Genomic DNA, 14962 nt, shown 5'->3' on the forward strand with positions numbered 1-14962 from the left:
TGCTGAGATTACAGGCATGAACCACCGCGCCTGGCCTATTTTTCCTTTAATTAAAACCAATTATCAAACCTAGATCATCTTTCTGGTTACCAGGTGAATTTAGGATAAACTATGCCAAATGGTGCTGTCAAATTTTCCTACTTGAGGGATATTAATATTAATCTTGACAACATATGTGTTTTATAACTCAATTAAACCAGACTGTGATGTTTAAACACTAGTTGGTTTGCCTCTGATGCACATCACATTTTGGTTTGAGTTATAAAACAGTTTTATCTCTCTTCTACCTTTGTGGAGAGGCATTCCAGGTTGGGAGACAATGTTGTTTTAATTATATTTCCCAAGCACTGTTCAGAATTACAAGATCAAATATAAACATAAAAGATGCTGATCAGGCTTCATACTAGAAGGGATTTTGGCAGATACCCATCAAATTTTCTCTCAGGCTTTCTTCCCCCAAGCCACAATAGTTCAGTGAAGATCTTGCCTGCCCTCAAAATCTGAATGCAGTATGATCTTGCTGCCTAGTTTGGGCTCTGCAGTTTCATCTGGGGCACAGTTAGAAAAGATTTGTAATAAAATAACCTCATAAAGTGGCAATCATCAGTTCCAGCCCTGTCTTTCAATGCATCTGGTGACTTTATAACAGAAATGAATTCAGAGAACTTGGGGCCTGGAAGCCCAATCAGATATGTACATGTGCATTGAGTTGGCCTCTTCCACTTCCCTGTCTCTCTGGGGACCTAAATCTGCACCACTAAATTTTGAATGCAGGATCTGGGGCTCTTCAGAATGCTCTATAGCAGCCTTCCTGGGAGGAATCTCTTCTCCAACTTGTCTCTTCTTGCTGTAAAACCCAAGAATACAGAACAGATGTGATCCCTCATAGAATTTGCACACAAGGGGAATTTGCCTCCCCCTGAGATTCATAAAACAGGGCCAGCCTTCAGTCTGAGGATTACAGAAAGTCCAGGGCAGACCTTTCTTGTATCATAAGAGATCAATACAGACTCTATAAACTAGGAGGATGGCTCAGGGTGGGGCCTGTAGAATCTTTTAGATCCTGTTCATTGACCTGCTGCCATTGTGTGAGGGGCTTCTGGTGGTCAATGCAGAATCTGTAAGTGTAAACAAGCATTAACATCAAAACTACCACTTCCAGGGACACCAGAACCTCCCTTGTTTAGAATGTTAAATGTATCTTTTCCAAAAAATTGACCAGCTTATCTAATCAAAATATTATAACTGTACATTAAACCTTACATAGAAAGATGTTAAAATTCTGTTAAACTTTCTGGAATTTTGTTTATCTAAATGATCTTAAAATTCTACACTTTGGAATACTGACTTCCATTCTTTAAAAGCTGTGCTTTTCTAGGCAGCCTATCCTAAATGTTTGTATTTAAATAAAGTCTTTTTTTTTTTTTTTTTAAAGTGCTCTCACATGCTATGATTATTATTATTATTTTTTTTTATTATACTTTAAGTTCTAGGGTACATGTGCATAACGTGCAGGTTTGTTACATATGTATACTTATGCCATGTTGGTGTGCTGCACCCATCAACTCGTCAGCACCCATCAATTCATCATTTATATCATGTATAACTCCCCAATGCAATCCCTCCCTCCTCCCCCCTCCCCCCTCCCCATGATAGGCCCCAGTGCGTGATGTTCCCCTTCCCGAGTCCAAGTGATCTCATTGTTCAGTTCCCACCTATGAGTGAGAACATGCGGTGTTTGGTTTTCTGTTCTTGTGATAGTTTGCTAAGAATGATGGTTTCCAGCTGCATCCATGTCCCTACAAAGGACGCAAACTCATCCTTTTTTATGGCTGCATAGTATTCCATGGTGTATATGTGCCACATTTTCTTAATCCAGTCTGTCACAGATGGACATTTGGGTTGATTCCAAGTCTTTGCTATTGTGAATAGTGCCGCAATAAACATACGTGTACATGTGTCTTTGTAGTAGAATAATTTATAATCCTTTGGGTATATACCCAGTAGTGGGATGGCTGGGTCATATGGTACATCTAGTTCTAGATCCTTGAGGAATTGCCATACTGTTTTCCATAATGGTTGAACTAGTTTACAATCCCACCAACAGTGTAAAAGTGTTCCTATTTCTCCACATCCTCTCCAACACCTGTTGTTTCCTGACTTCTTAATGATTGCCATTGTAACTGGTGTGAGATGGTATCTCATTGTGGTTTTGATTTGCATTTCTCTGATGGCGAGTGACGATGAGCATTTTTTCATGTGTCTGTTGGCTGTATGAATATCTTCTTTTGAGAAATGTCTGTTCATATCCTTTCCCCACTTTTTGATGGGGTTGTTTGTTTTTTTTCTCGTATATTTGTTTGAGTTCTTTGTAGATTCTGGATATTAGCCCTTTGTCAGATGAGTAGGTTGCAAAAATTTTCTCCCATTCTGTAGGTTGCCTGTTCACTCTGATGGTAGTTTCTTTTGCTGTGCAAAAGCTCTTTAGTTTAATGAGATCCCATTTGTCAATTTTGGCTTTTGCTGCCGTTGCTTTTGGTGTTTTAGACATGAAGTCCTTGCCCATGCCTATGTCCTGAATGGTACTACCTAGATTTTCTTCTAGGGTTTTTATGGTATTAGGTCTAACATTTAAGTCTCTAATCCATCTTGAATTAATCTTCGTATAAGGAGTAAGGAAAGGATCCAGTTTCAGCTTTCTACTTATGGCTAGCCAATTTTCCCAGCACCATTTATTAAATAGGGAATCCTTTCCCCATTTCTTGTTTCTCTCAGGTTTGTCAAAGATCAGATGGCTGTAGATGTGCGGTATTATTTCTGAGGACTCTGTTCTGTTCCATTGGTCTATATCTCTGTTTTGGTACCAGTACCATGCTGTTTTGATTACTGTAGCCTTGTAGTATAGTTTGAAGTCAGGTAGCGTGACGCCTCCAGCTTTGTCCTTTTGACTTAGGATTGTCTTGGCAATGCGGGCTCTTTTTTGGTTCCATATGAACTTTAAAGCAGTTTTTTCCAATTCTTTGAAGAAACTCATTGGTAGCTTGATGGGGATGGCATTGAATCTATAAATAAGCTTGGGGAGTATGGCCATTTTCACGATATTGATTCTTCCTATCCATGAGCATGGTAGGTTCTTCCATTTGTTTGTGTCCTCTTTGATTTCACTGAGCAGTGGTTTGTAGTTCTCCTTGAAGAGGTCCTTGACATCCCTTGTAAGCTGGATTCCTAGGTATTTTATTCTCTTTGAAGCAATTGTGAATGGAAGTTCATTCCTGATTTGGCTCTCTGCTTGTCTGTTACTGGTGTATAAGAATGCTTGTGATTTTTGCACATTAATTTTGTATCCTGAGACTTTGCTGAAGTTGCTTATCAGCTTAAGGAGATTTTGGGCTGAGACGATGGGGTTTTCTAAATATACAATCATGTCATCTGCAAACAGGGACAATTTGACTTCTTCTTTTCCTAACTGGATACCCTTTATTTCTTTCTCTTGCCTGATTGCCCTAGCCAGAACTTCCAACACTATGTTGAATAGGAGTGGTGAGAGAGGGCATCCCTGTCTTGTGCCAGTTTTCAAAGGGAATTTTTCCAGGTTTTGCCCATTCAGTATGATATTAGCTGTGGGTTTGTCATAAATAGCTCTTATTATTTTGAGGTACATTCCATCAATACCGAATTTATTGAGGTTTTTAGCATGAAGGGCTGTTGAATTTTGTCAAAAGCCTTTTCTGCATCTATTGAGACAATCATGTGGTTCTTGTCTTTGGTTCTGTTTATATGCTGGATTACGTTTATTGATTTGCGAATGTTGAACCAGCCTTGCATCCCAGGGATGAAGCCCACTTGATCATGGTGGATAAGCTTTTTGATGTGCTGCTGAATCCGGTTTGCCAGTATTTTATTGAGGATTTTTGCATCGATGTTCATCAGGGATATTGGTCTAAAATTCTCTTTTTTTGTTGTGTCTCTGCCAGGCTTTGGTATCAGGATGATGTTGGCCTCATAAAATGAGTTAGGGAGGATTCCCTCTTTTTCTATTGATTGGAATAGTTTCAGAAGGAATGGTACCAGCTCCTCCTTGTACCTCTGGTAGAATTCAGCTGTGAATCCATCTGGTCCTGGACTTTTTTTGGTGGGTAGGCTATTAATTGTTGCCTCAATTTCAGAGCCTGCTATTGGTCTATTCAGGGATTCAACTTCTTCCTGGTTTAGCCTTGGGAGAGTGTAAGTGTCCAGGAAATTATCCATTTCTTCTAGATTTTCTAGTTGATTTGCGTAGAGGCGTTTATAGTATTCTCTGATGGTAGTTTGTATTTCTGTGGGGTCAGTGGTGATATCCCCTTTATCATTTTTTATTGCATCTATTTGATTCCTCTCTCTTTTCTTCTTTATTAGCCTTGCTAGCGGTCTGTCAATTTTGTTGATCTTTTCAAAAAACCAACTCCTGGATTCATTGATTTTTTGGAGGGTTTTTTGTGTCTCTATCTCCTTCAGTTCGGCTCTGATCTTAGTTATTTCTTGCCTTCTGCTAGCTTTTGAATGTGATTGCTCTTGCCTCTCTAGTTCTTTTAATTGTGATGTTAGAGTGTCAATTTGAGATCTTTCCAGCTTTCTCTTGTGGGCATTTAGTGCTATAAATTTCCCTCTACACACTGCTTTAAATGTGTCCCAGAGATTCTGGTATGTTGTATCTTTGTTCTCATTGGTTTCAAAGAACATCTTTATTTCTGCTTTCATTTCGTTATGTACCCAGTAGTCATTCAGGAGCAGGTTGTTCAGTTTCCATGTAGTTGAGCAGTTTTGATTGAGTTTCTTAGTCCTGAGTTCTAGTTTGATTGCACTGTGGTCTGAGAGACAGTTTGTTATAATTTCTGTTCTTTTACATTTGCTGAGGAGTGCTTTACTTCCAATTATGTGGTCAATTTTGGAATAAGTGCGATGTGGTGCTGAGAAGAATGTATATTCTGTTGATTTGGGGTGGAGAGTTCTATAGATGTCTATTAGGTCCGCTTGGTGCAGAGATGAGTTCAATTCCTGGATATCCTTGTTAACTTTCTGTCTCGTTGATCTGTCTAATGTTGACAGCGGAGTGCTGAAGTCTCCCATTATTATTGTATGGGAGTCTAAGTCTCTTTGTAAGTCTCTAAGGACTTGCTTTATGAATCTGGGTGCTCCTGTATTGGGTGCATATATATTTAGGATAGTTAGCTCTTCCTGTTGAATTGATCCCTTTACCATTATGTAATGGCCTTCTTTGTCTCTTTTGATCTTTGATGGTTTAAAGTCTGTTTTATCAGAGACAAGGATTGCAACCCCTGCTTTTTTTTGTTCTCCATTTGCTTGGTAGATCTTCCTCCATCCCTTTATTTTGAGCCTATGTATGTCTCTGCATGTGAGATGGGTCTCCTGAATACAGCAGACTGATGGGTCTTGACTCTTTATCCAGTTTGCCAGTCTGTGTCTTTTAATTGGAGCATTTAGTCCATTAACATTTAAGGTTAATATTGTTATGTGTGAACTTGATCCTGCCATTATGATAGTAACTGGTTATTTTGCTCGTTAGTTGATGCAGTTTCTTCCTAGCCTCGATGGTCTTTACATTTTGGCATGTTTTTGCGATGGCTGGTACCGGTTGTTCCTTTCCATGTTTAGGGCTTCCTTCAGGGTCTCTTGTAAGGCAGGCCTGGTGGTGACAAAATCTCTAAGCATTTGCTTATCTGTAAAGGATTTTATTTCTCCTTCACTTATGAAACTTAGTTTGGCTGGATATGAAATTCTGGGTTGAAAATTCTTTCCTTTAAGAACGTTGAATATTGGCCCCCACTCTCTTCTGGCTTGTAGAGTTTCTGCCAAGAGATCTGCTGTTAGTCTGATGGGCTTCCCTTTGTGGGTAACCCGACCTTTCTCTCTGGCTGCCCTTAAGATTTTTTCCTTCATTTCAACTTTGGTGAATCTGGCAATTATGTGTCTTGGAGTTGCTCTTCTGGAGGAGTATCTTTGTGGCGTTCTCTGTATTTCCTGAATTTGAATGTTGGCCTGCCCTACTAGGTTGGGGAAGTTCTCCTGGATGATTTCCTGAAGAGTGTTTTCCAACTTGGTTCCATTTTCCCCCTCACTTTCAGGCACCCCAATCAGACGTAGATTTGGTCTTTTTACGTAATCCCATACTTCTTGCAGGCTTTGCTCATTTCTTTTTCTTCTTTTTTCTTTTGGTTTCTCTTCTCGCTTCATTTCATTCATTTGATCTTCAATCGCTGGTACTCTTTCTTCCAGTTGATCGAGTCGGTTACTGAAGCTTGTGCATTTGTCACGTATTTCTCGTGTCATGGTTTTCATCTCTGTCATTTCGTTTATAATCTTCTCTGCATTAATTAGTCTAGCTGTCAATTCTTCCACTCTTTTTTCAAGATTTTTAGTTTCTTTGCGCTGGGTACGTAATTCCTCCTTTAGCTCTGATAAGTTTGATGGACTGAAACCTTCTTCTCTCCTCTCGTCCAAGTCATTCTCTGACCAGCTTTGATCCGTTGCTGGCGATGGGCTGCGCTCCTTTGCAGGGGGAGATGCGCTCTTATTTTTTGAATTTCCAGCTTTTCTGCCCTGCTTCTTCCCCATCTTTGTGGTTTTATCTGTCTCTGGTCTTTGATGGTGGTGACGTACTGATGGGATTTTGGTATAGGTGTCCTTCCTGTTTGATAGTTTTCCTTCTGACAGTCAGAAGGACTGTCTGTTGGTCTGTTGGAGATTGCTTGAGGTCCACTCCCGACCCTGTTTGCCTGGTTATCAGCAGCAGAGGTTGCCGAAGATAGAATATTGCTGAACAGCGAGTGTACCTGTCTGATTCTTCCTTTGGAAGTTTCCTCTCAGGGGTGTACTCCACCCTGTGAGGTGTGGGGTGTCAGACTGCCCCTAGTGGGGGATTTCTCCCAGCTAGGCTACTCAGGGGCCAGGGACACACCTGAGCAGGCAGTCTGTCCGTTCTCAGATCTCAACCTCCACGTTGGGAGATCCACAGCTCTCCCCAAAGCTGTCAGACAGAGTCGTTCGCGTCTGCACCGGCTCCCGCTACTTCCCCTGTTGGTCTTCAGCTGTGCGCTGTCCCCAGAGGTGGAGACTACAGAGACAGGGAGGCTTCCTTGAGCTGCTGTGAGCTCCACCCAGTTCGAACTTCCCAGCGGCTTTGTTTACCTACTTAAGCCTCAGCAATGGTGGGCGCCCCTCCCCCAGCCTCGCTGCTGCCTTGCGGATAGATCGCGGCAGACTGCTGTGTTAGCAGTGAGGGAGGCTTCGTGGGCGTGGGACCCTCCCGGCCAGGTGTGGGATATATTCTCCTGGTGTGCCTGTATGCTTACAGCGCAGTATTGGGGTGGGAGTTACCCGATTTTCCAGGTGTTGTGTGTCTCAGTTCCCCTGGCTAGGAAAACGGATCCCCTTCCCCCTTGCGCTTTCCAGGTGAGGCGATGCCTCGCCCTGCTTCAGCTCTCGCTGGTCAGGCTGCAGCAGCTGACCAGCACCGATTGTCCGGCACTCCCTAGTGAGATGACCCCAGTACCTCAGTTGAAAATGCAGAAATCACCGGTCTTCTGTGTTGCTCGCGCTGGGAGTTGGAGACTGGAGCTGTTCCTATTCGGCCATCTTGCTCCGCCCCTAAATAAAGTCTTTTAAACGTACATTCTAATCTTTTTGATTATCCTAGATTGACACAACTATAGTCACCATGTTGTGAAAGAAATCTCAAAAACATATTCCTCTTTTGGGTTTCTCATAGTTTGGCCACAGAGTCAAGGAGAGAACATTGGAGTGTCTGAGAACATGGGTCTTGACTAATTTTAATCAGTGTTCCTGGGCACAGAGGACATACCCTCCATTTCATTCCTGATGCAATATTTGATGTAGTTCATAGTACTATAATCTTGTTACTGTGATACACCAAAATATGAGGTTAAAAGACCTTTAAATCTTTTAGGAAGAAAAAGTGTTCTATTTTCCTCATCTTTTTGGGTTCTGTGGTCAGAAACATGCACTGGCAGATAGGATTTTAAAAGTTTCCAATAATTTGTAGCTCAGGATTTGTGTCCAGTGTTTTTCTATCTCCTACCTCTGCAGCTGCCTTCTCTGACTCATGTTTTTCTCACATGAGCTGAGAATAAAATGTCTTCAGATTGGGAGTGTCCATGATTTCCGATGTATCTTACTCTGTTTAATGAATAGTATATGCATTTCAGTTTTCTGATGGCATCTAAAATATCCTAGTTCTTATCTTGCCATTTGTGCATTTTACACAGATATTTAATAAAACTGTTATTAGCCAGGAAGGGCAATTCCCTTTTCTGATATTGCTAGCTGTATTTCTTGGGTTGCCACTATTGCCACTGAATGAAAAAAACCTTTTCTTCACCAAACCAGGTAATTTGCAGCTGTCATAATCGCTTCATGCTGTTGATGAGCAGTCATATGTTTTTCAATGCTATTTATAAAGTACGGTAAAATTGATGAGGAATGTGATGCTTTTGATTGTTATACTAACAGGATATTTTGTGATATATAGCTATACTTAAATATGTCAGGAAGAATGCAAGTAATTATTAAAATAATATTGTTAATAAAATGATGTTGTAGAATTCCAAATCCTGGCTCATGACTCTGATGTACAGCTGAGGCCAAACAGTGTCACTGGTGCTTGGAGATACAGGAAAGTTTATTCAGTGGGGCCAAAGTAAGAATGTAGGACAGAAAATTTCTCAAATCCATCTGAAAAAACAAAGCAACATCGGGATATTTATTCAGCCAGAAGATAAGGAAAGGGGAGTTTAAGGGAATTGAGGGGAAAAGTGTGTATTTCTTCAGTCTCAGATAACATCTTGACCAACAAGACTTCTCGGTGTCAACAACTGGTAACAATGTCCTTCAAGGCATGTATTTCTTCTGCAAAATGTTTCTGTGACCCTCATGCTTGACAAAGAAAATTATCTCCTCCTGCTTGACAAAGAACAGTATATCAACCATTTACAGTTTTATTGTAGAAACAAGGGATGCTGGCTTTTGTGCAAGCAAGCAAAGGTTTAATTAGAAATTTCATTATTTCAGTCGCTAAAAACACTGGGGTGCTGAAATCTCAAGGGGCTTGGTTATAATAATACTATTGGGGACCGTGCCGGGGGTGGTGGAGAATGAACAGACACAAGAGACAAAGACAAACAGAGAACATGGTGGCCGCCCCTAGAGCCTCCGCCTCACTTTATTTATACTCCATAAATCCCACGTCAGCAAAAATAACACAATGCAAAACAAACTTTCTGCACCCAGATGTAACCTTCTACTTAGTTCCTTGTCTCTAAGCTCTTTCTTATTTGTCTGCCTTCTTGGCGCCTACTAGAGTTCATTAAAAGTTCAACTAGAGATACTGTCCTTGACTACTGGAGTTCATTGAAAGTGCAACTAGCTAGAGATACTGTCCTTGAGCCTTATCTATTCTTAGCATATTATTTTCAGTGGCCCCTGCATTTCCCCCTTTTTTGTTTTGCCTCAATCTTAGAAAGGTAGCCCATACTTGTTCCTGTTTTTTCCTTTGTTTTTGGATGCGATGGAGGGAGCATCGGATTACCAGGAGAAGTAGACTCAATCCAAGTGCCCAAAGCAATATACTTCCAGAGATTGTAGAAATCCATGTTTTCATCTGGGTCCATGGATTAAGAGCAGCAAGGCGTTGACCCAGCTCCTGCATAGTAGCTGCTCTGGACAATACATGTAATTGTTGTTGAAATGCTTCAGAAATGTTTTGAGTGAGTTCTTGGATGTCCAAACTAATATTTTTATGGCCTATTAATAATCTTCGGATTTCGGTCCAATTCTGAGAAACATTAAAAGGCATAGGTGTTACGCAAAATTGAGTGGAGTTCCAATCACATTGCAATGTTATTTGAGTACTGAGGACAGTGAGCTGATCTCCAAGCCACGTTAAGGCTTGTTCCACGTTGTCCAATCTTTCAGCGAGTTGAGAGTCAATGTTCCGTTGTTGAAGCCACAGCCGATGAGATTGCTCATGCCATTGTTGCACAAATTCAGCATTTTGTATGCTTTGATGTAGGGCGAGCCCTGCCACAGCTGCAGTGGAGGCAATGGCAACAAGGCTCATCACCAAGGCAATTATAAGTCCAAGGGCACGACGGGTCCGCTGAAGGGAAGTCCAAATATAAGTCTCAAGAGGTGATGCCCCCCACGGTCGCGTAAGGTTGACAGGTAGCCAAATTTCCTTACGAGCCCTGAGGATATAAATATCCCCCGTAAAACTGCGCCACCAGGAATGATTGAGGCAAGACAAAAATGTACAGGTATCTTTACAATTAACAATCCCCGTATCATTATCCCATGTTAAATTCCCTGCTAACAATAGGTAAGGCTTTCGGACACAAGCAATAATATATCAGGAGACATTCCGATGTAATTGAATATGAAAGGGGTTATTCGGGTTAGAAAGATTAAGGGACATATTCCCCACAAAAGTACTAATAGCATCACCTGCAGCTAATAACTTCCAAAGATGACTTTGTACTTGTAAAGAGTATTTAAGATGAGGCATAGGTGGCGACAAGCCTCCGTCACGCCATACCAAAGTTTCATTACCGTTAGCAGCAATAATTTTATTTACCCGGTGCCATTTCAAAGGTATGTGACTAAATTTTGTTTGAAAATCACCGTGCACACTCCAATCAATTACTTGCATTATATGCTAATAAAATCCGGGGCTTAGTTCCCCGACAATGTTGCCACTCCAATACCTCAATATTAGGGGAAACCTCTGGAATAGGACAAAAAGGTAAGGAACTAGGAATAGTCTCATTAATATATACAGTATGATTATAATGAAAACTTTTAGTTACAATAATAACAGTATTGGCAGCCACATGGCTATGATTATAGCGAACAGCCCAAGCTTCATGCGATTTCCGGAGACAATGAGGACTATTTCCCATGCAAATCGGAAGTCCTTCCACTCCAAATTGGTATGTGCTGTTTATTATTCCCGTTTCCCATTCTATGTTGTCCTTGTCCATATAGGGGGACGGCATTCAAGTAGTGTCATTGGTGAAAACCTTAACTTCTGCCTCCCCCCAGGCAACTCCCTGATACAAGGGTGGAAAGGGAATATAAGTCCAATATTCATACAAAGCCTCACTAAGGGAAATAAGTCCCCCACTGAGGCACATCCAACAAAGGAAGAAATGCATGCTGAGTCCAGTTTTCTTTTCAACAGGGTTTTAATCGCCTTGTAGGAAACCACTCAGGTCTGCTCCCTGTAAGGACAAGAGCATAGCCCTGTCCCTGTTTTAGAACCTGCCCCTGTGCATACTTACCTTCTTCATTAGGATACCAAACCTTTAAATTATCAGCGGGGACTATCTCCGAGGGAGGTGAGGAAAGATGAGTTACGGCAGCGGAGTCCTGCAATTGTCTCCATTGATTCAAAAAATTTAAGGTAAAGAAAACCTTTAAAATCTGATTTCTGGGGGACTCATTTCCCCCTTTTTTGTTTTAGCAGTTGAGTTTTTAAGGTTAAATTTGCGCGCTCAATGATGGCTTGACCTTGACTGTTGCCCGGGATACCGGTGAGATGTTGAATATTGTATTGCTGTAAGAAAACCTGTAACTTACGAGAAACATAGGCAGGAGCATTATCAGTTTTAAGTATTAGAGGAATGCCCATGATGGTGAAACAAGCTAAGAGATGAGTAATAACAGAATCAGCTTTTTTAGATGGCAAAGGAATTGCCCATTGAAAATGAGAGAAAGTATCAATGGTATGATGAACAGACTTTAATCATCCAAAAGAAGGGACGTGTGTGACATCCATTTGCCAAATCTGATTAACTTGAGTACCTCGCGGATTAACCCCAGGATGGAAAGATGGAATGCTCAAAGGAGCACAAGAAGGACAAGCTCGAATAAGAGAACGAGCTTGTTTACGAGTTAAAGGAAATCGTTGTTGAAGGCCAGAACTATTAGTGTGATGTAGAGCATGTTCTTGTTCTGCAGCCTGTAGGTGGCCGATTAAAAGCGAATCAATCTGAGCATTACCATGAACTAACGGTCCAGGAAGTTGAGAATGAGAACGAAGATGAGTGATGAATAAAGGAGCTTGATGTTGGCTCAAAGTAGAAGACAACAAAGAAAAGAGTTTTTGAAGAGAAGAAGTAGCACAACGAGGTAGAGTGGCTTGAGAAATATAAGAAGTAACATACACGGCATATTGAGAATCACTAATAATGTTACAACTGGTGGAAGGGAAATCAAGTAAGACCATGAAAATAACAAAGAGTTCTCCCTGTTGCACCGAGGGATAAGGGTAAATTGTAACTCGAGATTGATGAACACTCCAATATCCAGCTTTACCATTGCTACTAGCATCAGTAAAAAAGGTAGGGCCTTGAACAGGAAATAAAGATATGGGTGAAAAAGGCAACACAGAATGCTGTCTGAAGAATGAAAAAATTGGAGACTTAGGATATTGAGTAGAAAATTGTCCGACAAATGAGGCACAAGCAAGTTGCCAAGAATCAGAAGTAGCAAGAAGATAAGTAATTTGACTATGAGTAAATTGAGAGATAATAAAAGAAGGGTCTCCTCCCCAAAGTTGTCGACAGCGATGCCGTCCTTTGATGATCAATTCAGCTAAACGATCAATATAAGTAGTCAAGCGTTTAGATGTTTTGTTGGACAGAAAAATCCATTCTAACGGTCGATTTATTTGATGAATCATACCTGTAGGAGAATGTAAAGTATGAAATAAGCAAAAGGAACGGGGAACGTTGGGAAGGATATAATGTAGACGAGCCTTTTGAAGTTGTTCCTCTACCAGCTGGAGTTCCTGTAAAGCCAAAGGAGTTAAATGATGTGAGCTGTCCAAGTAATTGTCTCCTTCTAGAATAGAAAAAAGATGTTGTAACTGATACGTTGGTATTCCCAAAACAGGACGCATCCAATTAATATCTCCTAAAAGCTTTTGAAAGTCATTTAATGTTTTTAAATGATCACATCGAATTTGAATCTTTTGGGTCGAATATTTTGTGGTCCCAAGGCATAAGCTAAATATTGAATAGGAAAATCCACTTGAATTTTTTCTGGGGTATATTAAGTGAGTATAAAGAAAGCTGAGTTTGTAACAATGCGAAAGCATCCTGCTGCTTTTCTTTAGTAGGTGCAGCAAGAAGAATGTCATTCATATAATGATATAAAAGAACAGAAGGGTGACATTTTCGAACAGGATCCAGAGCCCGATGGACAAATTCTTGACACAAGGTAGGGCTGTTTAACATACCTTGAGGTAAAACCTTCCATTGATATTGAGAAAGTGGCTGAGAATTATTAAAAACAGGGACAGAGAAGGCAAAACGTTCACAATCTTTTTGATCCAAAGGAATAGAAAAAAACCAATCTTTTAAATCAATAACCATAAGCAACCAATCTTGAGGAATCATAGAAGGGTTAGAAAGGCCAGGTTGTAAGGATTCCATGGGTTGAATACATGCATTAATAGCACGAAGATCTGTTAATAGTTTCCATTTGTTTTTTGTTTTTATTTTTGTTTTTTATTTTTATTTTTATTTTTATTTTTTACACAAAGACAGGGGAATTCCATGGAGAAGTACTAGGCTCTATATGGCCTAAGGATAATTGTTCCTGAACCAAGTTTTCCAAGGCCTTAAGCTTCTCACGTGTTAAAGGCCACTGCTCAACCCACACAGGAATATTAGTTTTCCATGTCAAGGGAAGGGCTTGAGGCTGCTGAACAGTGGCTACATGTTTAAAGATTTTTCAAGAGGATTGTAGCCCATGCGGAACATCATATTCCTGGCAGAATTAGAGACATGAGGCATAGAAACAAAAGCTCCAAATTATTGCAATAAATCTCGCCCCCATAAATTTAGGGCAATTGGAACAATATAAAACTGAACTTGGGCCATTTGACCATCTGGCCCTCAACAATTTAAGGATTGAGAACTTTGATACACCTCAGAGGCGGAACCTAATCCTGTAAGAGAAACAGCAACAGGCTGTTTAGGCCACTGCAAAGGCCATTGATCAGAGGCAATAATGGAAACGTCAGCTCCAGTGTCAACCAAGCCCTGAAAAATTTTTTCCCTCCACTTCGAGGGGAAACAAAGGTTTCTGTTGAGTTACTAAAGTTTCCCCAAAAAAATATGTTTACCTGTACTTCCAAAACCTCCAGTTCTTTCTTGCCTCCGTGAAGGAAATTGAAAATAGGGTAGTACAAGGAGTTGTGCAATTCGCTGCCCCTTTTTCAAGGATATAGGTTTATGAGCCTAAGCCATAATTTGAATTTCCCCTTTATAATCAGAATCTATAACACCCAAATGAACTTGTAAACCCTGTAAAATGCTACTACTGCGTCCTATAAGCAATCCAACAGTATGTGGAGGTAATGGCCCAAAAACACCTGTAGCCAATTTAACAACTCCCATTTCTGGGGTAAGTTCAACAGCCTATAAAATTGCCACATCAGCAGCGGCACTACCGGAAGTAGCAGAGAAAAGCTGAGCTAATGAAAATTGGGGGTTAACATTGGCTGACTGGTCTGCTGATGCTGGACCCCTGAGCTGACTGGAAATTGCAATTGAAAAGGGCTTGTATTGTTGTTGGGGCCCCAAGCTGAAGGGCCCCTCTGCAAGTTTCCCGAGTTGGAAATGAGAGAGTTACTGTTTTTATCCACCTTAGAGTGACATTCATTAGTCCAGTGCCGTCCTCTACCGCAACGACAACAGGGCTCAGTAGGAAGCCTTTTAAATTCTACTTTAGAGGAGTGACTCCTATTAGAGAACTTACGGCACTCCTTTTTAAAATGACCGGCCTTTCCACATTGGAAGCAAACTCCCTTTTTTCCCATGAATGCCTTAGATAAAGCTCCAGCAAACAACTGAGCGTTGTAGGCAGCCCCTCCCACTCCTGC

The sequence above is a fragment of the Rhinopithecus roxellana genome, chromosome 20 (genome assembly GCF_007565055.1).
Source record: "Rhinopithecus roxellana isolate Shanxi Qingling chromosome 20, ASM756505v1, whole genome shotgun sequence".
Taxonomy (NCBI): Eukaryota; Metazoa; Chordata; class Mammalia; order Primates; family Cercopithecidae; genus Rhinopithecus; species Rhinopithecus roxellana.